This window comes from Microtus oregoni, unplaced genomic scaffold (genome assembly GCF_018167655.1).
Source record: "Microtus oregoni isolate MIOR12 unplaced genomic scaffold, Mior012 000010F_ref0000083, whole genome shotgun sequence".
Taxonomy (NCBI): Eukaryota; Metazoa; Chordata; class Mammalia; order Rodentia; family Cricetidae; genus Microtus; species Microtus oregoni.
The window spans coordinates 43849866-43876538 of record NW_024543069.1 but is presented as its reverse complement, the minus strand read 5'-3'; the positions used below and the strand labels follow the sequence as shown (position 1 = coordinate 43876538).

The window sequence follows — 26673 nt, the reverse complement described above, 5'->3', positions numbered from 1 at the left end:
CCATCCAGCACAGAGACACTGCAGAGTCCTGCCCTACCCCACCCTGCGTTTCCGGGGCATAGAACCCAGCTCCTCTGCTCCACACAGCGGGCACGCAGGAGGCTGGAGGCCGCACCTGGAAGCTCAGGAAAGCGGGTGAGTGACAGACCGGGCGGAAGGGGGAGGGGTGTTCAGGAGCGGTGCTAGTCCCCTGTAATGGAAGGGGCTGGGCTAGCCACGTGACTGCAAGAAGGCGGAGATAGGCAAGCTGGAGACCAGACTGGCAGGCGCTGGAGGGGTGCGGAGGGGTTTAGATCTGAATAATTGAGGAGCGATTCAGCAGCAGCCGCTGCCTCCCGTCTTCCTTTACCACCATCACCGCTCCCACCTCAGCTCTAAGTGCAGATCGCAGGCCATCAGCATCCAGGTCATCACCTCCAGCCCCTCTGGTGAGTGGATTCCCCCCTTCACCACAGGCTGTGTCTCTTGTGCAGCCCCAGGTTTCACAACTGGACCCCTGCGAGGAAGATGAACCAGGGAGTCCTAGGCACCCAAAGGGAGGAAGCGGGAATATGGCGCGGAGGTTGAGGGCGACCTACGGGAAGGGGGTCTCTGAAAGAAAGAATAAGCGAGGTCAGGGTCGCGCGGGCTCCAGCCGAGAATGGGGCCCCCGGTAGCATCTCCGATGTGGAGACAAGCGGGAGCTGACAGGCTGGGCGCAGCCTCCACCGCGGCGGGAGCGCGAGGCTGAGATGCTGCGAGTCTGGGCCGCCTGGGTCTCCGCAGCTGGGGCCCATCCTGTCCTCCAAGCCTATGAACGCACCTTGCTGGGGCAACTGGGCTCTCGGCTTGGGACTGAGCCCTTGGATAAAGAAGAGATGTTTTCCGGGCCGCAGTCCCTGAGAAAGGCAGGGACAACAATCTGTCCTTTTACCTGAGCAAAACTCTTCAAAGGGAGCCCGTCGCCCGGGACTAGGCTGGTGCGCCACGGGGAGTATCTGTCCCTAGCCAACCGGGACACCATGAGGCGCTGAGAAGGATGTGACAGGAGAGGTATCCGCCTACGTTGCTGCCCAGAGCTGGAGGCTTTCGTCCGAGCTATTTTGCATCTTTAGCCTGGCCTTTTCCCCAAACCCAAAGCACATTCAATTTCCTATGAATTCTGAGAGCCAGAATAGAGTGGCGTGGCTCTGAGCCTCCTCTCTCCCCTGAGTCACCTCCTCCCCCGTCAAATGTGCATTTTATATTACGATCGAGCAGTAAGGTAGAGGCTGCCAAATGACTCAGAAGGGATCGAAAGACAGAGAAAAGATGAAGGAAGGTAGGAGCAGCAGAGCTGTCGCCTGTTCTTAATATTAATCCCGCTACGTGTGTGAAACTCGGTTCATTGAGATCTTGAGTCCAGAGGCTCAAAGGAAGTACGCCTGACTGGTAGAGGCAGTATCTGAACTCAGTAGCCTAGGGATGCAGGGATAACCAGCCTCTTCTCCCGGGTCACGGAGAGAGCTGGGTGCTCAAGCGGAAGAGCTGGCTGGAGCGAGGCGGGGTGCTGTCCGTGGTGCTGAAAGTTGCCTGCTAGGAGGAAAATACCCGGGAGCTCGTGGGATCCCCACTTTCTGGCTAGCTTTCCCTGCGAGTGCCATATAGTCACCTAAAGGGCGTAGTCTGGTGTTTATCTAGAAAACAAGTAAGAATCCTTTGCCTTCCCAGTTCTCTGCTTCCCCGGGACTTGTTTGAGAGGTTCCCAGCTCTCCTGGGTGGATGAGCAAGGCGCCCCTGTCGTTCCAGGATATGACTTTATAACTCCGGATGATGCCTCATTCTGCCTGTTGAAAAAGCTGCTAGGGATGCTGTCCTGCTAAGCATTTCTGTGGCTTTCAGAAACAGAAGCATTGTAAGGCTACAGAAAAACAAGTGAAGTCATTAAAAGGGAGAGAGATTTGTTCTTGTTTGGGGCTATGACTCTTCTCTCCTCTGCACCCTTCTCTCGTCACCACGTGTTGTTTACATCCTCCAAACACCGATTTTAATACAGTGTGGGCTTGTTTCTTTAACTGTGTCTTGTGGGTCAGATGAAGAAAGGAGAAAGGCAACTGGAGGCTGTATGTTAAGAGAATATTCATTTGCCGGATACCTGCAGTCTGCTAGACAATGTCATCTTTAGGCTTCACTTTCCACACACCGCTCTCTTCTAATCCTTTCTTCTTTAATCTGTTCGCCTACCCACTGTCGCTCACTCCCACCCTCCCAGATGCCTTATGCTTGCTACAACTGTTCACACAACTTGAGCTCCAAGTTTCTAGAAACAGGTTGGAGGCAAAACCAATAGGCTTTCCTGGAAGGACGAGAACTAGAAGAGTGGGCTGAACCTGGAAATCCACATCTGCTTTTGTATTCAGATGTGTGCTGTTGTATTTAGGGTTAGAAGAGTTTGAGTATGTAATCGGCTCCGCTGCTCTACTGAAAGGAAAGCCTGGGAACCCAGAGGAGTCACTCTTCGTGGTCACATAATTGAAACGTTAGTATCTGAATCCTGCAAATGTGTGGCAGAGCCAGTACCCTTCCCACTAAGCCATGGGGCCTGAAATGCTCACCCACAATGCCACTTACCCAGATACCCTTTCCCATCACATCCTTTGCACCACCTCGTGGTGTTCTGGTCAGCCAGGCACAGATGCTACCCATGGCTCACCAGCCTAGATGATATTAGTATAGTGATATATTACAAATGTCTAACATACAGACAGTCCTCTTAGCTACTCTTTCTCTTGGATTTTTCCTCTTCTGGTTCTATCAGTCCAGTGCTGTCTGTCTCTGTGTATCTGAGAGACATAAACCTCATCAGTGACATGTTTCCTATGAAGCAGTTCACAAATAGGATGGTACTAAGACTGTCCTCAACATGCCCTTGTTATCTATACTCTCTCTCTCTGACATCGTCCATTCCCCAAAACTAAGTAGCTCGTCATAGCTTCAAAGGGACTTGGAAAAGGGCTCAAAAATAATCTAGGCAGAAATAAAGATCACTGTAAGTGCAAGTACCTATAAAATGCTTTCCATAGGCTGTGCGTGATACTAACTCCTTTCCTTTATCATTTCTTGGGGTCTCCCCAATTCTCCCAAGTACAGAAATCATCAGGGGTGGTCCTGAGATTATTCTGGTCATTCTAGCCCTCTGATATCCCATTCACTTCTCCTTGCTTCTCTTTAACAGCTTGGAGTGAAATTTCTTCAGTCATTGGATTCCTGTAGCCATGATGATTGCATTGGCGCAGTAAATATTTTTTAAATTCTTCCCTCATATGTTACATTTCAACTGCAGTTTCCCCTCCCTCCCCTCCCCTCCCCTCAGTTTCCCCCTCATCTTCTCTCTCTTCCAGATCCACACTCCTTATCTCCCCTCAGAAAAGAGCAGGCCTCCCAGGGACATCAACCAAACATGGCATATATATTCTACACGAAGGCTGGGCATGACAACTTGGGAGGAGGAAAAGGGTCCCAGAAGTAGGCAAAAGAGTCAGCAACCCCTCCCCAAGCTGCCACTGTTAGAAATCCCACAAGCTAGCTTCTCAGCCATAACATATATAAAGAGTACCTAGTCAGACCCCTACAGGCTCCCCGATCTCTGTGATCCCAAAAGTCTTGGTCAATTGATCATGTGGGCCATGTTCATGTGGTGTCCCTTGACTCCCCGAGCTCTGCCTAATGTTTGACTGTGGAACTCTGCATCTGCTCCCATTGGTTGCTGGATGAAGTCTCTCTGGTCTCTTTGATGAGGATTCTGCTAGGCTCTGTTCCCAGAACATTCTGCAGGCAGGACAAACTATAGGTCAAAAATTTTTGTGGCTGGGTTGGGTGTCCCAGTCTCTCCACTTGAGGCTTTGCCTGATTACAGAGGATGGTGGGTTAAGGTGCCCCCATTACTAGGGGTCTTTGCTAGAGTTACTCTTGTAGAGTCCATGGAGTTTTCATTGCAGTAGGTTTCCACCTTACCCCCGAAATGACCCCCCTAATTCCAGCAACTTCTTTCACTCTTTTCTCCCTTCCCACACACCTGATCCCTCCTGTTCCCAAACCCACCCATCCCCAGTTCACCTGTGAATTCTATTCTACTTACCCTTCCCCGTGATATCCTTGTGTCCCTCCCTAAGACGTCCTTGTCACTTAGCCTTCCTGAGTCTGTGGACCTTAGCATAATTATCTGTTACTTCACAACTAATATCCACTTATAAGTGAGTACATGCTATGTTTCAGAGTAGGCATTTTTACTGTCATCATCATCATCACCATCATCATTATTTTGGTTTTTCAAAACAGGGTATCTCTATAACTTTGTTTGGAGCCTGTCCTGGAACTAGATCTTGTAGACCAGGCTGGCCTCGAACTCACAGAGATCTGCCTGCCACTGCCTCCCAAGTACTGGGGTTAAAGGCGTGCCCTACCACCGCTGGGCCACAGAGTAGACATTTTACACTGAATTGATAGTTCTGTCTTGCTCCAAAACTTAGCTTAAAAATTAAAATTCAATCCAAATGACTCTGAGAGGCAAATGAACTTATTACCCCCTCCTTAGAGATCCCCAAATTCCTTCTTATTGCTATTGCCAACATTTTACTTCTGATGCCCCCTGGCCCAGTTAAAGCATAACTCATATTAAATTCATATCAAATAACCCCATAAGCCTAAAGATGCTATTGATGGGGTCCTGTGAACCATGATCTTAAACTGTATGGAACCTCTCTGTCCATCATCACTAGCTGCATAGGTGCAACTGGAGCTAAAATATTTTGCAGTCATATCTCATATTTCAAGTGCTCAACACCTATAGGTGCCAAATGACTGACTACCTTGTCGGGAGGGGCAAAGCGTTTCCGTCATCGCAGAAAGTTCTGTTGGAAAATGCTACTTAAGAAAGTGCTTCTGAAAAATCCCCACAGCAACAAAGGACTAGGTATTGAGAAGAATTAAGGATTTAAGAGTCTCTTTGAAGCTTCTGACAAGAAAGGAAAAAAGCATACTTGTGCTTCCTGTGTCTCTAGCAGCCCAGAGATGGGCAGGTGGGCAGGGTAATCCAGGCAGCAAGGAGCTGCATGTCTGCTGGAGGACATGCTCAGCAGTGTGCTTCCTATGAACTCTACGGTCAGCTGGAGGATCTGATAGCCTTGGCAGTCGGCTTCCTATGAACTCTATGATTGGCTGGAGGATCTGGTAGGCTTGGCAGTCAGCTTCCTATGAACTCTATGGTGGTCTGGAGGAGCTGGTAGCCTCAGCAGTAGGCTTCCTATAGACCTGATGGTGTTTGGTTTGGTTTGGTTTTCTGAATTCCAACTTAGAAGTAGCCTTTCTCTTGTCTAGAATTCAGGCACAACAGCTTGTGTTTCCACCTTACCTTAACAAGTATATTGTGATAAACATGGAAATAACAGATGGCTTGAAACCAGGAGTGAGTGTGCCAGTTGGTTACATTAATAGACCCTTCCTAGAGCCCCCTTCCTTCATCTGTAAAGCACTAAGGGAATCTCCATAGCCCTCCCAAACAGCTGTGGTGGGACTGAAAGACAGAGATAGTTCACTTTCATGGAGCATGGTTGAATGCGATCGTTGATTGTTACAAACAGATATGGCACAGCCTATGCCCAAACAGGGTGGTCCAGGTTCCATGGCTTCTGAGGGCTTTTAATCTTTCATAAGAATGCATTTTGTTTTTATTTTATTTTCATTAAAAATCAGAGCGCTGGATTTGAATGTTTGATTGCTTAGATTTCTGATTGGTTAGGGTCTATTAATAGAAATTGTAGACACTCTTTGTAGTTTAGTTTATTTGAATCTGAACATTTCTCTCTCAGAAAAAAAGAATCATTAACTAAAGGGTCTTAGTGTTTCAAAAAAAAAAACTGTGGTTACATTACAGATTCAGAAATAACACCAAAAAATGAAATAAAATGTCATGTGGGTATTGCTCAGTGCAGATGGGCAAGAGGGATAATTTAAAAGAAATGGTTTATTACCAGTGACATGAGCTTCAACCCCTCTCATAAGTGAGTGTGAACAGCAATAATTCTTGTTCGTGCATTGATTAAACCAAAGAAAAGGCAAAAATCTATTCTTTCAGCTGACTACTTAGAGCTGCATTAAGTATTCTCGCCTTGAATAGGAGCACTTGCAACCCAGATTCCCTAGCAAAATCTGCCCAGTTGTGAGTGGAACTTGAGAATCCGGCTCATGTGGACTCACCACCCTGCTGAGTGCCTTCCCCTGCCTGCACCTTGCTTGATGCTGTCCATTCCTCAAGTCAGAGTGCTTTCTGTATGCAGCCGTAGCTTGTTTCACATTCGATGCTTAGTTAGTCTCGTTTAACAAGAGGCTAACACAGGGCTCAGATTCACAGAAAATATGCCCATAAATGAAATTCCTCCAGCAGATGACGGCTTTCTTTTAAAATATATGTAATAATAATTCCTTCTTTAAGAATTTCACATACGCATGTGATGTGTTCGATGATGCTTACTGCCCCCCTCACTCTTACCTCAGCTCCTCATAGATCTACCCACGACCAGCCTGCTCCTCCCAACTTTAAGCCCTTTTTGTAAATTTCGCATAATTTTTCATTGCAGTTGTTCTAGCTGTTGTGTATCTTGAAGACTCGGTGAAGCCGCTCTGCTGGTCTATCTGCTACCCTCCTGTCTATCGGCAGAGCACCTAAGCGGTGAAAACGGAACTGGCGAGCAGGCATCAGACTCTGGCTGGCCACTTCCTTTCTTAACAGTCCCAGTCTGACAGAGATGGGTGTTGACTTGCAAGATGCTCTGCCAGGGAGATAGTTCACACTTAGTCCCAGGGGGTGGCCAAGCATGTCATTCTCAGGCCTTTATTACCCATGAAATTATATTACTAAAGAAAAATCTACATTGTGAAAGACGGATAACCCTGACCTCGTAAATCCTTTCAGTTTAAATAATAAGCAACTTTAGTTGAGAGCCAATTATTCAAATAGTACAAAGTGTTTGTTCTGTGGATTTTCAAAAAAGGAGAAATGTTGTTACCTGGGGCTGAAAAGAGCTCAGTATTCCATTTCTGTTAATTAATAAAAGTCTCTGATATTTTTATATCAATGAAACAGAAAGTTGATAATTTAGCTCTGACACTGCTCTTTAGAGTAGTTCATCAATACTGTAATGGAAAGTGGTCTTGTCCTGGCACAGAACCATGGTGGCAAGGGTACATGAAAGTCTCAGTGGCACGTGGGCACTTAAAAAGTATTTGTTGGACTTAGGTCATTATTTACATATTTACTGACCATATACTCAACTAGCCAACCCTCTCTCAAGAAATAAGTTTTGGGGCCCAGAGAGACGGCTTTGTGACTGAGGGCACTGTTCTTGCGGAAGACCTGGGTTCAGCTCTCAGCACTAACACGGTGGCTTACAATCATTCTTAATGCCAGTCCTAAGGAATCCCACTCCCTTTTCTGACAAGTGCAGGCACCAAGCACATACATGGTGCACAGACATACATGTAGGCAAAATATTCCTATGCATAAAATATAATCAATCTACTTTTAAAAAGAAAAGAATATTACTCAGGCTAAGGGGGAGGTTCTATGAGTAAAATACTGACTGAACAAGCAGGAGGGCCGCATTTGGGTCCCCAGGACCCATCTAGAAGCCCAGCATGGTGGCATGTGCCTGGGTGCTAACCCAGGGCTTGATGACCAGCTAATCCAGACAATCAGTGAATTCCCAATTCAGGAAGAGATTCTACCTCAACAACAAAGATTTTTCAAGAGAGAGATATGCCCAACAACCTCCAGCCTCTGCCATGTGTGTTCTCGGTACACACGCATGCGTGCACCACATGCACAGAACCATAAGTGAATGTTTGCATAACATAAGCTTTTAACAAATAAAACAGGATGCAAACATAGAAATCCACATTTCACTCTGAGTTCCCTAGCCCCTCAGTGGGTCACAGGAGGGAATAATGGCCAAGACCGATGGCTCCTGAGAAATGCCTTGCTGACGTCCTCAAAGGACAGGGGACGTGCCAGCCACTGGGTCTTGGATTGACAAGGCAGCTTCATCAGCTCAAAGTGTAGATCGAGTAGTGAGTCTTTCCGACTTTCACTGTCACTTTCCCACTTTGACTTGCCATTTTCTTGAGAGGACACTGGGTCAGAATAGTGACAAGAAGAGCTATTGTTCTGAATTCAGAAGCACAGTGTGACATGAAGGTACGGGCATTAATTGGAGAACCCGACAGTCTGATGGATCATAGGAGAGGACCCTTTTTCAGGAAGAACGAGGCCTGCCTTTAAGGGTGTTCACTGCGGGGGAGGGGGAGAAACGTAGTCTGGTCTAGCTCATCAACAAACAAGTGCTCACAATTGATTCCCATTTTCCAAAGGAAAAATTTTTACTCCTACCCAGCAAACCAACTTACAGACGAGCAGGCTGGTTTCCACGGTCCTTTCCTTGTTTCAGATGCTTCCCCCACCCTTTGTTTTAACAACAAATAAAAAACAACTGGACCCAGGTATTGAGCATTTTGCAGACAGAATGATCATCCTAACTTGTCTTCACTGATTGTTTATCCAAGATTTTATCCCTACCAAATTATCATTATACTAGTATTTGTAACTCCACACAATCTAGCTTTCTCACTTTATACTCTCGGAAATTTAAGCTAAACACGATCACCTAAGTCAACAGCAGAGCAGAAGCAAGAACCAGGGCTCCTTTCTCTATGCCCACTTCTCTTGAAGCATCATGCATCTTCCCATTCGTCATGACAGCTCATTTAGGCAAGTTTAGTTCCTTCTACTAAACTTTTACTTTTTAAGTAGAAGTGGAAGGGTTGCATTTTAGCTATTCTCTCTCTCTCTCTCTCTCTCTCTCTCTCTCTCTCTCTCTCTGTGTGTGTGTGTGTGTGTGTGTGTGTGTGTGTGTGTGTGTGAGAGAGAGAGAGAGAGAGAGAGAGAGAGAGAGAGAGAACATGTATCACGATGTGTGTGTAGAGGTCAGAGCATTGTTCTCTCCCTCCACCTCTACATGAGTTCCTGGATTCTAACTCAGGTGCCTTTACCCACCGAACCATCTCACTGACCCTGGAAGTATTGGATTTTAGATAAAACTAAGGACCGAGGACTTCAATAATTCATACTCTGCCTTTTGATACATACAAAATCAAAGGTCATGTTTTCATATAATTATTATTAAAAGCGTTGACATCCCATACTAATTCTTTACTGAATAAGGGTGAATGATAATGTTGATAATGATAGCAATGCTGATTTACACTTACTACAGCCCTAAAAGAATAGAATCCCTAGTGTAAAGTGAGTAAAACTAGATCCAAAAGTAAATAGCCTCTCCAATTTCATACCTCTAACACACTTGTGCTTTTTTTTTTTTTTTTTTTTTTTGGATTTTTCGAGACAGGGTTTCTCCGTAGCTTTTGGTTCCTGTCCTGGAACTAGCGCTTGTAGACCAGGCTGGCCTCGAACTCACAGAGATCCGCCTGCCTCTGCCTCCCGAGTGCTGGGATTAAAGGCGTGCGCCACCACCGCCCGGCTACGCTTGTGCTTTTTAGGCTACATTGCCCTATCCCCGCAAGACCATGGTTCTCTCAAACAACTGATCTGTGTAACTGCAAGCCTCTCTACATCCAAGCACCTTCTCTGGGGCATCTATTCTACCTTCATTTTCTAGATGGATAAGCAATCAAGGAAGTCTATGGAGTGCATGTCTGTGGTCTGATGGTGGTGTGAACATCTTCCATGTCTTCCTGGGAGATGGCATAGCCTTTTACAAATTGTTGCTGTAGCCCAGTAGTTTCAATGGCTAAGTCACGCACTTTGGTGCTCCACAGTCTCCTTGTGACCTGAGACTCCTCTTGTGCTTTCCCTCTCAAAGTGTAGACAGCTGCACCACGAGTCCCTGTGAGAGGAAGTACAGGAGCTAGCACTGTCTATGCTCCAAAAGGCAGTCCTGACATCTTCAGCACCTAGTGGAATCTTCCAGCCTCTGTTGAGAGTAACAATCTAGACAGCGTTGAAGGCAGAGCACAAGATGTCCTTGAGAGTCATTTCCTAGAGGTGGGACTTGGTCAAGAATAAAACTTGCCACTAATTTAGTCATAACTGAGATACGGACTCAACTTTGTGGCTGTGAACTTCAACGTGTTCTGTATCTGTTAGTGGACACTCAGCAGTTAATGTGGCGAGTCAACCAGAAGGCTCTGATGGGACATGCGCACATGTGTGTGCGTGCGTATGTGCGTGTGCATGTGTGTGTTTTGTAACTTAGTAAAGTAGCCCTATGTTTCACCGTCAAGTTGATTAGAGGATGCATAAGCCAGCTTGTCTGTGTAGCATTTAGTTCCTTTGGGTATGTAAGATGGTCTGTGTATCAGAAGACCTGGTTTCCTTCTCAACTTCAAAATGTCCTGGCATCACTTAACTTCTTCAAGAGTTAGGTTTCTTTATCTTCTCGGAAATGGTTCAGTCACTAAGGTGTTTGGCAGGTGGGCATGAGGCCCTGAGCTCAGTCCTTATACCCTAGATAAATGCTAGCTGTGATGGCATGCACTTGAATTCCAGTGCTGGGGAGCAGAGGCAGGGGATCCACCCCTAGAGCTCAGCAGCCAGCGAGCCTAGCCAAACAGGGAGTTGGAGAAAAATGAAAGACTATCTCAGAAAACCAGGTGGAGAGTGTCTGAACACGTTGGTTGACCTCTGACCTACACATGCAGGTGTGCACACACATACACACACACACACACACAAATACACACATACACATAAATACATACACACACACACACACACACTCACAGACATGAAATCATAAGATCTGTCCCTCATCTTACAAAAATAGACCAATGAGAGCAACTGATAAAGCTTCTTATAGACTATGAAACCTATATTAAGGTTTTGTAATGAACTCTGAAGTAGAGCTGTCAATTAAGTCAATGCCATTAAAATTGAGAAAATCTAGGTTCTAAACTTGCTAGTCCAGGCAGTTGTGCGTGTGTGGGAGGCTTCCTGGTTTCTCCTAAAATCAATAGCTCTCAGCCTGGGCAGTGCTGTCTCACTAGCAAGTATTTTTAATTTTCATAGACACTCTCTCTTAGTCACTGTTCTTTTGCCGTGACTAAGGGAACACTTAAAAGAGAAGCTATCTAACTGGGCGGCTTGCTTATAGTTTCAGAGGTTCAGTCCACTATCACCACGGTGAAGTGCATGGTGGCATGCAGGCAGATGTGGAGCTGGAAGAGTAGTTGAGAGCTGCATCCTGATCTTCAGGCACAGAGAGACTGGGCCTGGCATGGATTTTTAAAACCTCACAGCCCCACCCCCGGTGACACAGTTCCTCCAAGGACACACCTCCTCCAATGAGGACACACCCCTAATCCTTGATGACTAAGCATTCAAATACAGGAGCCTATGGGGCATTCTTATTCAAATCACCACAGAGACTTGGAGAGAGAATACACTAAGCATGGTACACTGTTCAATACAAGTCTTCAAAATAAGACTTGTTCCATGCAAAACGCTAGGCACACTCTCCTCCATCACAAATACTGTTCAAAGCTCTGTGGTGCTGGTGGTTCCCAAAGCATCAGTTGATACAGAGAGACTTTACTCTTGGTCTCCTCCCGGAGATGAGATCCTTCCATGTGTGTATGAAATTTCCCAGTGATTTTACTAGGAAATTAAAAAAAAAATGTGAGTGTCAGAAATCAGTGTTTTTAAAATCACCCTTAGGACTGATAAGATGGCTCAGTGGGTAAAGGCACCTGCCACCAATCATGACAACCTGAACTCAATCCCAGGGACCCACGTAATGGAAGGAGAAAACTGACTTCTAAAAGTTGTCCTCCGAGCCTACGCACAAGTCATGACACGTGTGAACTCAAACATACATGAGTGCACAAGTGCACACACACACGATAAATGAATGTAACAGAAATTTTACAAAAATAATGAAATCGCTTCTAAAAGCTTCTACAAGAAGCCCTGTCCGATTTCAATAGAGTCAACATCATAATACATAGCACACTGTGAGGCCTACATGAAAGGTTTGGATTTAGGACCCAAAACAGTAGGTCGTATTTCTTAAAAATGCCTTCTTTACAGATTATTGAAGAAATACTGGGTTATGGCTTTTCTTTATGATGCTTGGAGTCAGCTAGGAAACCGAAGTTTGGACACCTCCTTCCAGACTCCAGTAGCGATCTTCCAGAGGGACAGGCATGAACCTTAGCAGCTGTGTATACAACACGCCACATCCTATAACATGTTATGAACAAGTTTCTGAAGACATCGGCGAGCAGGTCACCTTCTCGGAAGACATTACAATTGTTTTAAAGTTTGGGTGATTTTATCATCTTCTCTGGTAGATAGGGGAGAAGGAGACCACTGGGGAAACGGGAACCGTGTGAACATGAGTGTGTGCACAGCAATGACAGGCGTGTGGACCAAGGAGCAACCATGGGAATGGCAGCAGATCCTACTGGAAGGAGTCTAGAGAGAGCTGACTGTGACTAGGGTGGGCTCATCAGCTAGGCTGGAGGTTATCTTTGAGTAGGGTTTTTAATAAAAGCTTCTAGGCTAGTTTGCAGCAGACACCAGAATCAGGGTCTTTAGAGCAAGAAGAAACTTCAGAATTCATCTCAGCCACCTCCTTTCCCTGTTTACAGCTGAAGTTATTGAAAGCCAGAGACACTGAGTTATCCAAGCTCAGCCCAGGTAGCTCCTATGTAAGGACTGGGCCTCAGCTGTCGCTGCCCTGCGATGCATTGGGGAATCAAATTCACAACCAGAGCATAATCCAGGAACACAGAATGGGGTTTTAAGCAGCAAAGAGGCGTTAAACTTTCTACTGATTGCTGTTAAGATATGGTTCCAGCCAGGAATGGTAGAACTATGAGTTCAGGGCAGCCTGGTCGGTCTACAGAGTGAGTCAGGGCTACACAGAGAAACCTTGTCTCGGGAGAGAGAGAGAGAGAGAGAGAGAGAGAGAGAGAGAGAGAGAGAGAGACTGAGAGACAGAGAGGAAAGAGAGGGGAGGAAGGAAGAAAAGAAGGAAGGGAGGGAGGAAAAGAGGAAGGAAGGAAGGAAGGAAGGAAGGAAGGAAGGAAGGAAGGAAGGAAGGAAGGAAGATATGCTTCCTTCCTATAACTTGGAATAGGTCGGGCCCCTGGATATGCGCAGATGAGAGCATTCTCCTCAGAAATGCTTCTCTGCCCCCAGCTTACATACTCTCCTCTGCTTCTTCGCTTCAGACTGATAAGGATTCCAGAGGCACAGCCTGAACAGACGGCATCTTAATCTCTGGTGATTCAGTGAATAACATGCTGTCTGTGCTTGCGTATTGATGATCACAGCCCTTTTTCTAGATGAGAGAGCCTTCAGAAAGATGAAGCAGCCTGTGCCCGAACACAGCAGGCACAGAAGCACAGATCCCAGAGCTCCAGCGTGATTTGTGACACAGTTAAATTCGTCACCATCAACATAATTCTAATAATTTTTCTCTGCAGTCAGTTCAGTCTGTGCAGACTTGGGATTCTGAGATCAGTTTTGCTTACTCTCCCCTTTCTTTCCTTGCTACTTTTCTTCCACCTATAAGCCAAGCCATGTCCAATACAAATTATCTAAGCTAACAAACTCACTTTACAAGAATAAGAAGCAAGGCCCAGAGAAAGGAAGCCATTTTCCCACCCTCTCATAGTTAAAGCAGGGTGACAGCTAAAATCTGTCTCTCCTAAGGATGGCACATTTCCCTCCAAAACAAAATGCTTTAGCCCAGGCAGAGAAGCCAGCATTTTCTCAGTTCCGAATCCCCTTCCCTCTCATTACCCAGCCCTCTCAGGATGGATATGAATGCCAACTGCATGGTGTCTGGAGGTTCATGCAGAACCTTGCCATGGTGCCTAGAGCCTCTTGGCCACCATTCTGTACCATGCCATCCACCAAATAAGGAAGTTGGTTAGGAAAATGCTTGGAACACATCTGGCGTATTGGGTGCATGGGACTAAGGCTACATCATTGTATGACAATCAGCACAACTAAAGAGTATTCATTCACAAAGAGAAAGAGGTCAGGGACCACAAGAGTCCAGCAAGGGTCACACAAAGTCATGGTGAAGTTATTAGAGATCAAAAGTTAGGTGATAGAGTAATTTTTATAGTGATTAAGAAAGAGAAACAAGACGAGCAAGATGTTTTACCTGAATCAACCAGCACAATGCATTTCATTTCGTATATACAAATTTATGCTGATAAAAGTTCTCTGACCTGTGACACTAATATCTTACCTAAATGACTTCCAAGTAATCCTTTTAAAATTTAGATTATATTTCAGTAAGATTGCATTGAAAAGAGAAGTGTTAGAGAGAGAACGGTAAGAATTTTTTTTTAATTAACTTGTCAGGCTGGTCTTGTAGGGTGAGACCTGTCTCAGAAACTTATTATGTACAAAAACTCGTCTCGATCAGTCCTGTCAAAGGTGATCCCTCAGGAAAGTGCCAAGCCCTGGAGACTGATTTGTATATTACTAGATGCTGATCTGGCCACAAATGGGGTGTTTTCATGGGTGCTGCCAAGGTTTGTTGATCGAGATTTCTGTCCCTTCCAGTTCTGCAGCTGTTCAGCCCAAAGAAATACAAAGATGCCTACATTAATTATAAACTTGTTGGCCTAGTAGCCCAGGCTTCTTATTAATTAATTTTTACATCTTAAACTAGCCCATTATTCTTGTCTACATTAGCCATGTGGCTTGGTATCTTTATCAGCTAGACAGTCTCATCTTGCTTCCCCTGCATCTGGATGACAGCTGTAGACTGACTCTTTCCTCTTCCCAGAATTCTCCTGTTCTCATTGCCCCGCCTCTATTTCCTGCCTGGTTGGCCCACCTCTACTTCCTGTCTGGCTACTGGCCAATCAGCATTTTATTAAACAAGTACAAGAAACAAATCTTTACAGTGTAAAACCATTGTCCCACAGCAAAGATTCTCTTCCTGGGGGGACACAACTTCAGAACTAATGGTGCTTCACGCATAAGCATGAAGAAGCCATCCAAGAGGCTGGGTGCTTCCTGCGAGGAGGCGTCTCCTGCACTTTGGGCTGGGTCTCAGTGTCCCACTTCAGAGGATACTGTGAGCTGACCTTGCTCTGATCCAACTTGGGTCAAGCTTATCCGGTCAGACACCTGCACATGGACCCTGACATTTGAAATTTAATATCAAAAACAACCGTAGGCTGGTAATGACTCATCTTCAAAATGCAGATGGCAGTGACTCTCTTGTGGTTTAAAAAGAATCAGACAACACAGTTACTTCTAAAACAGGCCGAATAACAAATTTGACTACTTTTATTTTGCCCTTGTGGTGACCAGTTAGTTATCCTGATCCCTAAAAGGAATACACTATGCAGACAGTCTGGGATTGATTTTAGACTCTGTCCTAGTCATGATGCCTTTGACACACTTCCCAGTCTCAGAATGCAGAGGGAGAACATATCTGAATGAGTATAGAGCTGTGCCAGAAATAAATCCCTGATATAGACAACTGAAATGTGCCACTATAGAGATCAACCGTTTAAATAGAAGCAAGACATTTTTGCTTCAGCAGAGTCTTAGTGCGCGCATCCCAAGTGCATTCCGACCATCAATTACACATAAACACTACGGTGCTGCCACAGTGCCTGCCAGGGTAGCATGTGGGAGGCTAAGGCAGGAAGATATGAATTAGAAGTCGGCCTTGCTACACTGTAAAATCTTAGATCAACAATAAATAAATATATAATACCTCGCGACCAACAGAACATTGTGATGTCATCACTTCATGCGCGCAACTTCACGATGGCCCGGAACTGAGTGTTCTTAGAGTCGAGAACAGCTAGGCAGCTATGTCGTCATACTTCTGATTAGCTTAGCAATTACATTCACATTTACTCATTTCATCTCTGAAATGGGCTTTGCTGTTTCCATTCACAAAACAGAGTATCAGAGAGTTTAAAAGACGAGGGTAAGGTCTAGCGCATGAGTGAGAGTCGAATGCTTGCCATGTCATCAGGTGCCTCGGCCCACCGGTCTGTCCTTCCCACCCTAGGTTTGAATCAGCTCTGAAACAGATCACCCCGAGGGTAGCTTACTGAGTACATGAGCAAAAGAGTAACTTACAAGCTTATTGTTACCTTAGCAGACTATCGGACTCAGCTTTCCAAAGATGTGGTATGAAACTTTGGGCAAGCTGCACTGTTTCTAAGACTCAAGTCACTTCATCTAGGAAAAAAAACCAATCTGGTTTTTTATTTATTCATCCATTAAATCGTCTTTAAAAATGAAGCGACCATGGAGGACAAAGTGTAGATAAAACAGGAGCCACAGTCCATGGCATTTTTGCTGATAGGAAACATAACATGAAATCCCAGTCCCCCAGGATCTGTGGAGGAGGACATCCACAGTTCGTGCTTTTGGTGCTATGTCTTAATCCGGGAGGTGTTTTAAATTCTCCTCGTGCAACTGCCAAAGAAAGAGTCGGGACTCCCAAAAGCAGAGACTTGGGGCTCAAGGCTCTTACAAGCAGGATTTGTGGAAAATAGATTTCCCATAACTATCGGTAGTGCTCACTGTCTTTAGACTCAGCTTCCTATTTTAGAAGCTCACGATACTTTCATATGCACCAGCAACTCATTCCTTATAGGCAAAGCAAGAGCTCAATAGAGAAGACAGATGAGCGCTGGTGGGAGATTGTGGCAGTAAGCGTACTCAAGCAAAAGGTCAGGAGTTTGGGATTTGAAAGGCCATTTTGGTTCATTTACCAGAACCCTGAGGTTTCATCTGGTGGTAGAGCGTACTGTCAAGAAAATGTTGAGTGAGCATCTTCATTTCGTTTCCTGTTGATGTGATACCATGCTCTGAAGAAAGCAGCGGCATCAGGGAGCAGGCTTTATTGTGGTCCGTGGTTCAGATTACAGTCCACCATGGCGGGGAAGTCATGTCAGCTGGAGCTGGAGGGGCCTGCTCCCCTCGCCTCTGCAGTCAAAACGCAGACAGGTAGCAAGGCCCGCTTGCTCACCCACTCTGCTGTAAGCAGCCCAGGATTCCCTGCCGGGGAATAAGTGGTTTCTGACCACAGTTAAGATGGCTCTCCCACATCATTTAGCAAACTCAGTATATTCCCCCACAAGCATGCCCAGAGGCCCATCTCCTGAGTGATCCTCGTTGGCAATTAGCACCCACCATCAAGGCAAGAGACCAAAGAACTCTGAGTCAACAAGTATGGATAGGAGAGACTGCATTCTTTCTGCAATGCCTTTCCTTGAAGGGAAGACTGGGCCCCTCTGCTGGGCAGTGAAAAGGGAACGTGCTTGCTATCCCCCCCCCCCCCCCCCCAGACAAAGCTTCATAGCATCTTGGACAAGTACACATGAGTAAATGGGTAAACGGCCAGCCCTTCTCAGTAGCCAATCATTCCATTTGTTGCCAATTTCCAGAACTCAGCTGTGAGGCCACCATGGCGAAGCCATTAACTAATGGATTTTCCCTTATCACGCCTGGAGGCCTAATTTGTAAACAAGAGCCGTGGGGACTTTCAAGGTGATTTTCTCTTCAGGCTAGGCACATCAAAGCTTTTTTTTCCCCCTATAAGACCCAAGAACAAACAAAAATCAAAAGGAAACCACTGTCAGGAGAAAATAAGCTCATTTCCAGCCAGAGCCCACGTGGCTCGGTGCTCACACAGGGCCAGGTTCTAGCCAGGAAGCCAAGTGATAACATCCTGATGGATTATTTGAGCACCACTTGTAACAAGCTTGTGAGACATCACCCAAGATCATCACTTTGGACTCACTCTAAATGTTAAGGCGAAACTCTCAAGGTATTTCCTTTCCTTTTTAAAGACTTGTTTTTAATTGTGTGCATGTATGTGCGACTGTGTATGAGTGTATGCTTGTAAGTGCAGGCACCTGTGGAGGGCAGCAGAGGCTCTGATTGCCAGCAGTTGTGAGCAACCCTACACCAGTGCCTGGAACGGAACTCAGGACGTGCTCTTAGACACTGAGCCATCTCCCCAGGCCTCTGCTTTATCTTTAAATAAAATATAGTGTAGTACTTGTCAGAATTTACTGTGGGGTCAACTGCTTGCAGGTATTTATTTAGATGAGTGTTTCATGGCAAGCTCAAAGGCTATAAGACTAATAAAACTCACATCTCCAGGTCCTGAGACTCTAACTAGTGTGGCAATTCTAGAAGCATGTCAAGGAGGTCTGTGGCTGGAGGGTGTCAGCAGACTCTGACAAGAGTGAACGAGATGAGGCAAGAGCCTAGGAACAGTCAAGGCAGAAGAGTCAGCTGAAAATGGTGCAAGAGAATGAATGTTTTCCATCTTGTAGGACTGGAGGCCGCTGTGTCTGTGTCAGATAGCGGTGGACCATTTACCCACATGTTTGAGAAGAGCCCCAAGGCTGTCAGAAAGCCAAATGGCAGCAGGCCCCTTCCATCCTTGACTTTACAAGGAGACCCCTTTCTCTCTCTTCTCAGGAGCCACTCTACTTAGAGAGGAGTTGGAGAGGATGAACGGAGCTGCAGAGAGAGAAAATAAACACGAGCTTGGCATACCTAGAGCCAAGGTATGCCAAAAAGGTGGAGCTGGTTAGGGCTCCATCTTTGCCCTCCAGTAAAGAGACAACAGAAACCTCTGTCTCCCTGGTCCTAAGATTACCCATCTGCAGGACAGGAAGAGAGCCGCATGTCTCTCTTTCCAGCTGGGAAGCAGCACATTACTAACTGAAAGATGCATCTTCTGGATCATGTTCCCTTCAGCTCCGTTCCATCATGTGCCAGAGCCCCTGGGGACGAGCTGGCCTCCATTTCCATTTCTGGTCTTCTCTTCTTGCTTTTTCCCATGACTTCCTCACTGCAGTGTAGTTCCTCCTCTCCATGTTCTTCTTCATTTTTTACCAATAGCAGGGAAGAGGCTGCTTCATCAAGGCAAGAAGCCGGGCCTGTGTTATCTACAGGACAAAGCCAACACCATTCAGAAGCTGACCCCAGCCTGGTGCTAGCAAGGAAAAGTGAAACCCCCATCTCTTTTGATTTAATTGCGTAAATGCCCTTTCCTTTAGCCAGCTGCAGGTTCCCAGGGTCTGGACAGCTCTCCTCACTGCTTAGAATCCTACCAAGATGACAATTGTCACTCCCTTTTCTCAGGAAAAGAGGGGACTGATGTATGCAAGTTGTATTCTAGTGTACTTGGACACAAGCAACACATGCACACACACACACACACACACACACCAGGAAATCAGCACACACACACACACACGCACACGCACACACCAGGAAATAAGCAGCACACACACACACCAGAAAATAAGCAACACACACACACACACACACACACACACCAGGACTTAGCTCCCTTTCTGCAGCGGCCTTGTCTGACTTTGGCCTGCTCAGATTCAGCAAGGCAGAAGAACCATGGCTCCTCACTCTCAAGAAATGGGTCGGACTCTGAGCCCACAGTGATGTCTTCTGCTCCCTACTCCACAATGGCACAGGAGAAACCGCTCACCCTTGTCTGGCTCATCCACCCTGGGGTCAAGGTCAAGCAGGGTCTCCCCAGCCTTCCTGCATCTTCCCCCATCTTATTCCCAGCCCCACTTCCCACACAGTGCTTGGACGCCTGCCTTCCTTCTTTTATTTATTTATTTATTTACTTATTTATTTAATTTTCGAGACAGCTTTTGGTTCCTGTCCTGGAACTAGCTCTTGTAGACCAGGTTGGCCTCGAACTCACAGAGATCCGCCTGCCTCTGCCTCCCAAGTGCTGGGATTAAAGGCGTGCGCCACCACCACCAGGCTCTGCCTTCCTTATGCCAGTCTGGTTCTCTCTCCTGCTGCCCACAGTGTGGAGGAGGATAGAGGTTTCCTCCTAACAATCTAAAGTTCTGTGGGAAGAAACAGATTATTGAGTGTCGAGGAATTCTTAAACTAAAGTACTGTGCTTGTTTCCTGAGATAGACCAATGGGGAAGAGTGCACTGCTGAACAAATGCTTTGTAAATTACACGTTGCACTAAAATTAGGGCCAGCCTGGTCACCTAGAGTGATGTGGTGTCTGTCCTTGTTTTGCTTCTGATTCTGGGATCATATACCCTGATAAAAAGCACCTTGGGGAGCAAAGACTTATGTCAGCTCACAGTTCAGGATCGTGGTCCCTCACAGCGGAAAAGTCACGGGCACAGGCTTGGCATCTGGTCATGTCACTTCCACAGTTCTCTAGGGCCCCAAGCTGAGAAATAGTGCTGCACCTTCTGGGACTGGGTCTTCCCCCATCAGCTAACAACCAAGACAGTGTCCCCACAGACTTGGCAGACCTACTCTAGGCAATCACTCACAGAGACCCCTCTTCCCAGGAGTTCTAGGTTGTGTCAAATTAAAATAATGATAATAATAATAAAAATAATCTAGCCATCCCAGTGTCTTAATCTAGAATGTACCAAGCATTTCATACCCATTACATGAACTGGGGTAATGACCCTATGGGGTGGGAATTGTCACCCTCAATTTTCAGAGAAGAAAACTATGACTTGGGGGTAGAAAAACAAAAAAGACCTGTAATCAGGTAGGCAAGGCCGAAGATCTTGTTTCAGAGATTGTATAGGCCAACACACAACCATCATAAAACAAGAGCAAAACCAGAAAGTCAGAGGAAGATTCCTGCCTCAGGAATTCTAGGACCACGGCCTCTAACTAGCAGTGTGACCGTGTACGCACAGGGTTTACACTTCCCTGTCTGTGAAATGAGATCACCAGGCCTGGCTCCAGCACATCTTCTGGGTCTGTTTCCTGGGCTTGAAATGAGATTGTCAAATCTAATTATTCCTCTCAGCCCAGAACCCAAGAGTCTGCGGTCTCTCCATTCGCTGCGTCCTCCTCCACAGGCCACAACTATCCTCAGCACAGCAGATTGCTAACAGGAAAAGCCATTCACACTGTTGGAAATGGCTCAGAAATAATTCTGCTCTCCAGAGAGAGCCTGTCACTCCTACAACTGTGGCTATCCACTGCTTGGGCTGTCTTTTATTCCACTGCCCTTCAGTGGCTCTCTGATGACTTTTAAGGGGGAAGGGCTGTGCTCAGTATTCATCACTCATGTGTTTAAATGAGAGAGAAGAATATCACACTCACAAAAACCTTTTACACAAGAACCTACTATAAGATCATGTGGATGATAGATTGAGTTGGAATTCTCAACAGTCAGGAGTTCTTCACTTAATAAAGGGAATCCCCTGGATTCCCACCCATCACGTGCTGATAGCCAGTTATGAAGACAGATAGCAGAGCTTACACTGGAAACAGTCCTGATAAATGCAACTGAAAGCCAGGGAGAGAGAGTGGTATTTAATGTGAAAATATGATGATCTGTTTGCAAAAGCTTGCGTTATGCACAGACTCGGAAGTGGTGTTTGTTGAACTAGTGCAAGCACATCCTTTGTGCAGCAAAAGGCTCACAGTAGAAATCTGTTCGACACACAGAGTGGCAAGAGAGAGCAGGGAGGGAGAAACAAGATGGGAAAGTGAGCATTTCTGCTTACGGAAGCACCGGGGTGGCACGATGCCTTTTCTAAATGGAATGGTGTTGGAGAAAGACAGAATGACATCTGATAGAGCTCTTGGCATTAAACAATCAAAAGCTCCTTCTAAACCACCTAGAGTTCGAGCATGGCGTGACATGTCAAGGACACATCTGCATTCTCATGTTAACTGAGCCCTGCCCACAACAACCAAGAGACAGAAGTAACCCAAGGTGATGGAAATAATTCCACCAACTGAGGGATGACACCGAAAATATGGTCCATGCACAACTGAGAATCCTCCATGCCTAAGAAGAGTGAAACCTGCTACTTGCGGCAACGTGGCTTGCACTGGAGGTCCCTGTGTGACACGGGAGATGTCAGGTACAGAAAATGAGTCACATGTGCTCTCTCTCATAGGGGACCTCAGAACAAAGAAGCTGAGCATTGGAGAGTGGCTGCCAGAAGCTGGGGAGGTCTGCACAAGAGAGCCAAGTCTTGAGCAGAGGGTATGAAGTTAGACTTGAAAGGACAATGTTGTGTGGTGCCTTTGACTAGGGTGCTTACAGGCGATCGTGCACTGTGTATTTCAGAACGCTGAGCGGGGAGCCAACGAGATGGTTAAGTGGGTAAAGGTGCTCGCCACCAAACCTGATGACCTGGGTCCAATTCCTAGAGTCCACAGGATGGAAGAGAACCAACTTCCATAATAAGTCGTCCTCCAGCCTCCACACACGTACCATAGCCTGCACACATACAATAAATAAAGAAATGTAAAAATGAATAAGTAAAAACTGGAAGAAAATTTTAAATGTTTTTACTATAAGTAAATGATAACTATTTGAAGAGTTACATATGGTTAATCAGATTCAAACATTAAACACCGTATACATGCATTAAAATATCACAATATCCCATGAATACTTATAAATTGTTTTATGAGTCAAGTAAAAAGAAGTTGAAAAAAAAGAATATAAAAGGAGATTCTTTGGTCAACATATTAACTATTAACAGGTCATGACAAGCAAAAATTATGTTTCTTCTTTCTTTTCCCCACGGTTTGGGGATGACTGGGGATCAAACCCTCGGCTCAAAGCACTCACCGCCACTGAGTTGCTTCCCTGGCCTAGAAACATCTCCAGTGAAGCTGAATGGTGCTAGGATAAGGCTTTCCCAGGGAGGGTCTAAAAGTCCTGTCACTGCCTCTGTAGTTTAGTAACCCAGAAACCCCAAGTTGAGAACAGCTTACTGAGAACCAGGGAAGTCGCAAAGCTCAGCTTCCTATCTCTGAAAGTGTTTGTTCCCTTGGTTATAATGACATACTGTGTGAGACTGGACTCCTTGTTAATGAAGCCAACCACAGTGGGGCCTCCCAAATCCGAGAGATTAAAGGGGAAGCAGAGGTGATTGGCAGGTCAGTCTGTTTGCTCGTTTTCTATGCAGTGGGTTTTTGTTGGATGTGCAGGACAACAGGGGGTTACACATAGCATATGTGGGGTTCAGAGGACGACTTTCAAGAATCAGTTCTCTCTTTGCTTCCTGGCGTCTGGGGATTGAACTCATGTCATCTGGCTTGACCTAACACAGTTTTGAGCCATGCTGCCAGCCATATTTGCTTGTTGTTAAACCCACTCACTGGAATTAGTAATTTTTTGATGACTGGACCTTCATTAGAACACAATGGATTAACATCCCTTTCTTAAATATGAAAGCTATTGAGTGTTTGGGTTGAACATAAACTTTCCAGGGAAAATGAGCAAAGGGATTCCTCTGTGTATACAATGTTGCTTCCATGGAGATAATTTAAAAGATGCAACGACAGGCACATCAGGGCGAAATGCTGTGCTTCTTTTCTGGCTTACTACACTTTCAACAACCACGGTTATCACTTCCAAGTACAGAAATCTTAAACAGGGAGCAGTGTATTTTTGAAATTTATTAGTCGTGGTGGTTGAGACAAACACACCTTCTCTGGTGCCCAGAAGACAGTGCTACGATCATTAAGAAACCGGTTTTAATTTAAACAACCCTTTTCTGAAGGAAAAAAGAATTGCAGCTCCTGTGGTTACTCCTGACAGCTAATGTCACGCTTGACTGCAATGGGGGATTTCACTGGTCATTTGTTTCTTATGCAAGTACTGTTGGTAACTTTATTCATGAACAAAAAGGGTGAAGATGCCTTTGAAATCACTAATGTAACATGTAAGTGGGTCTTCTGTGGGTATCAATACTGGCTATCCATAGGAACATACTAACTTGCAGGGTTTTTTTCTAAAGGATGTTCAGGATGCAGTGTCTGTCACTTATGGGAGTCCATGTATGTACAATGTACGTATAGATTCATGTCAGTGTGTGTACATGTGCATGTAGGTATGCATACACATGTATGTGTGTGGATGTGGAAGTCCTGGGTGGATGCTGACTGATGCTCAATTACACCACACATTAAGACAGGGTCTCTCACTGAATCGGGAGTTCTTTCATCAAGCCAGACTGACTTGCCAACAAGTTTCAGAAATCCACCTGTCTCCATTCCCCAGTTCTGAGATCACACACACACGCACTCTCTCTCTCTCTCTCTCTCTCTCTCTCTCTCTCTCTCTCTCTCCAGATGCCTGGCTTTTTACATGGATGCTAGGAATATAAAACCAGGTCTGTGCTTGCCCAACAGGCATTTTACCAAATGAACCATCTCCCTCGCTCCCTTGTAGATTCTATAAGGGGTTTTCTGTATAATGGAACTCCTATATAAACCTCCCAAGATAGTCACTATGCCTGAAGTTCTTCGCATGGAAATCAGCAGCTCACATCCTTCAGTGAGCAAGGCCACACACAGAAGGAGGAATTCTACCAGGGATAAGCACTATTTTAAGAGGAAAGGGGTTACTACTCCTTCTGTTTAGGTATAAAAAGACGTTTAAACAAGCCAATTTCATACTATAACTTTATGTTTATAGCCAATCAAGAAAGGCCTCATTATTGAAATACAACTTTGTAATTCTCCATGCAGAATGTCATTGTGGGAAAAACATCATGTTTAACTCTATCAGCTGGCATTTCTCATATGAAGTGGGTGTGTTTTTGAATTTCAGCCACACAGTCTTATTACTGAGCTACTCAAATCTACCGTGGTGATATAAAAATAAAACTGGCTATTTGCCCAGACACCTCAGTGTAGGAAATACAGAGAGCCTAAAGGAAAATGGACACTTAGAACCTGAGAATTTAAAGTCTGAAAGGGAGTTGGGGTAGTCAGCCCCTTCTGCTTGCTCTTTGGGTGTTTGTCTTTGGTGTGTTGTTGTTGTTGTTGCTGCTGCTGGTGCTGCTGCTGCTGCTGTTGCTGCTTCTGCTGCTGCTGCTTCTGCTGCTGCTGCTGGTGCTGGTGGAGGTTGATTGAGACAGCCTCACTATGTAGCCTGCCTATCCTGAGCCCCACTTTGTAATAAAAGCTGGCCTCCAACTTGCGGCAATCCCCTTCCTCATAAGTGCTAGGTTACAGGTGGTACCACCAGTTCAGTTCCGTGTGCTCTCTTGGGCTGTGCTATGTTTTCCACTGATTTTTAATGGGACACGGACTACTCAGACACCCCAAAGAACTTCTGAATTCCGCCGCCTCTGCCCCATGTGTAATATAAGCCAACGTTCCCTGTGACAGAGTCATGCTAACAACACAGCAGTCACCTCTTCGCTTTTGGGTTCAGAGGCATGAGTCTGCCTCTAGGCCACAAAGACATCCAGTGGGGGCCAAGGACTAGAACTCGATGTCCTTGTCTCTCCACAATAACAATAAACTGTATTGACTGGTACTTGCTACAGACCCTCATTCTCTAAACTTTTTCCAATGATCTTATTTGGTTCTTAAGACAATGTCTTCTAAGAAGACGTTATCATCCCAGTTTACAAAAGGAAGAAGCGCAAACAGAAACATGGTTAGTTAAGCAACACAGGCACACAGCTGGAGCGTGGCAGGGCTGAGATCTGGTTAGACGGAGTTAGGCACCAGATCGCCACTCTCACCCACTATTGTGACTTCTTTCACTCCGAGACCCCTAGTTGAATGATATTTTTACTACATAGACTGCATGCAACTGAGTATGAGCCCTGTGGGGACCGGTGAAGCATCCTCTTGCAAAATTGGGTGGTTCTACTTGCATTCTTTCTGGGACCTGCTGCAGCGTCATGCAACTTAGCATCGGGGAATGCTGGCTGAACAATTCCTGACCTGACGGGGTCCTATGTGATGCAAAGGGTTGGTTAGAACCAGGCATGGTGCCAGATACCTGGAATCCCAGCACTCAGGAGTCCAGGTAAGAAGGTTGCTGCAAGTTTCAGGTCACCCTGGGCTTCAAGGCCAGCCTGGAACACACAGTAAACCATGTCTCAAGGACAGACAAACAGGGCCGGTGAAATGGCTCACTGAGTAAAGACGCCTGCAGTCGAGCCTGAGGAGCTGAGTTTGCTCTATCGTATGATAGGAGCGAACTGCTTCTTGCAAATTGCCCTCTGGCTCCACATAACCACCGTGACATGTGTGCACCTCCTTCCCCCGCACCACACACAACAAATCAATTTCAAAATGTAATAAAGCTTTTTTTGTTTTTGTTTTTCGAGACACAGTTTCTCTGTGTAGCCCTGGCTGTCCCAGAACTAGCGCCGCCACCGCCCAGCTAAATGTAATTAAAAAAAAAAAAAAATTAAGCAAACTTTGATTTGGGCTTTGTTTAGGTCGGTCTGGATTTTTGTTTTACTTTTAGCACTTCAGACTTTATATCACATATCTGCTGACAATCCTGTCTGTGAGGAAGTTGATATTAGGTCCCTTAATGCACAGGTGAGAAGACAGAAGATTGGGGACGTGGAGAGACATGGCCACGGAACTACTAAGAGGCGGAAGTCGACGTTTCTCGTGGGAATGTCTGGTCATGGGCAGCACATTCCCACTGGAGAAGTAAGGTGGTATTTCAGCCACACTGTTTTTTTTTCCCAAACCCCTTCTCCAGTGTGTTAACAAAATGATTCGTGTTGAAGAAGCCTCACTCCATCCCAGGTGCTCAGAATAATTTTGAGGACCCAGAAGGAAGGAACCAGGGCAAAACAGCACAGCAAAGAGTCCAGA

General features: G+C 45.7%; 1 protein-coding gene across 1 annotated transcript in view; it reads left to right on the top strand.

The window, feature by feature from the left end:
- The first annotated feature begins 247 nt into the window (after window positions 1-247).
- Slc7a14 (solute carrier family 7 member 14) overlaps window positions 248-26673 on the top strand; it is a 110865-nt gene continuing 84439 nt past the window's right edge. The window contains exon 1 of the mRNA XM_041659057.1: window positions 248-428. The gene's annotated coding sequence lies outside the window, so the exon portion shown is untranslated. The remainder of the gene's footprint in view (window positions 429-26673) is intronic.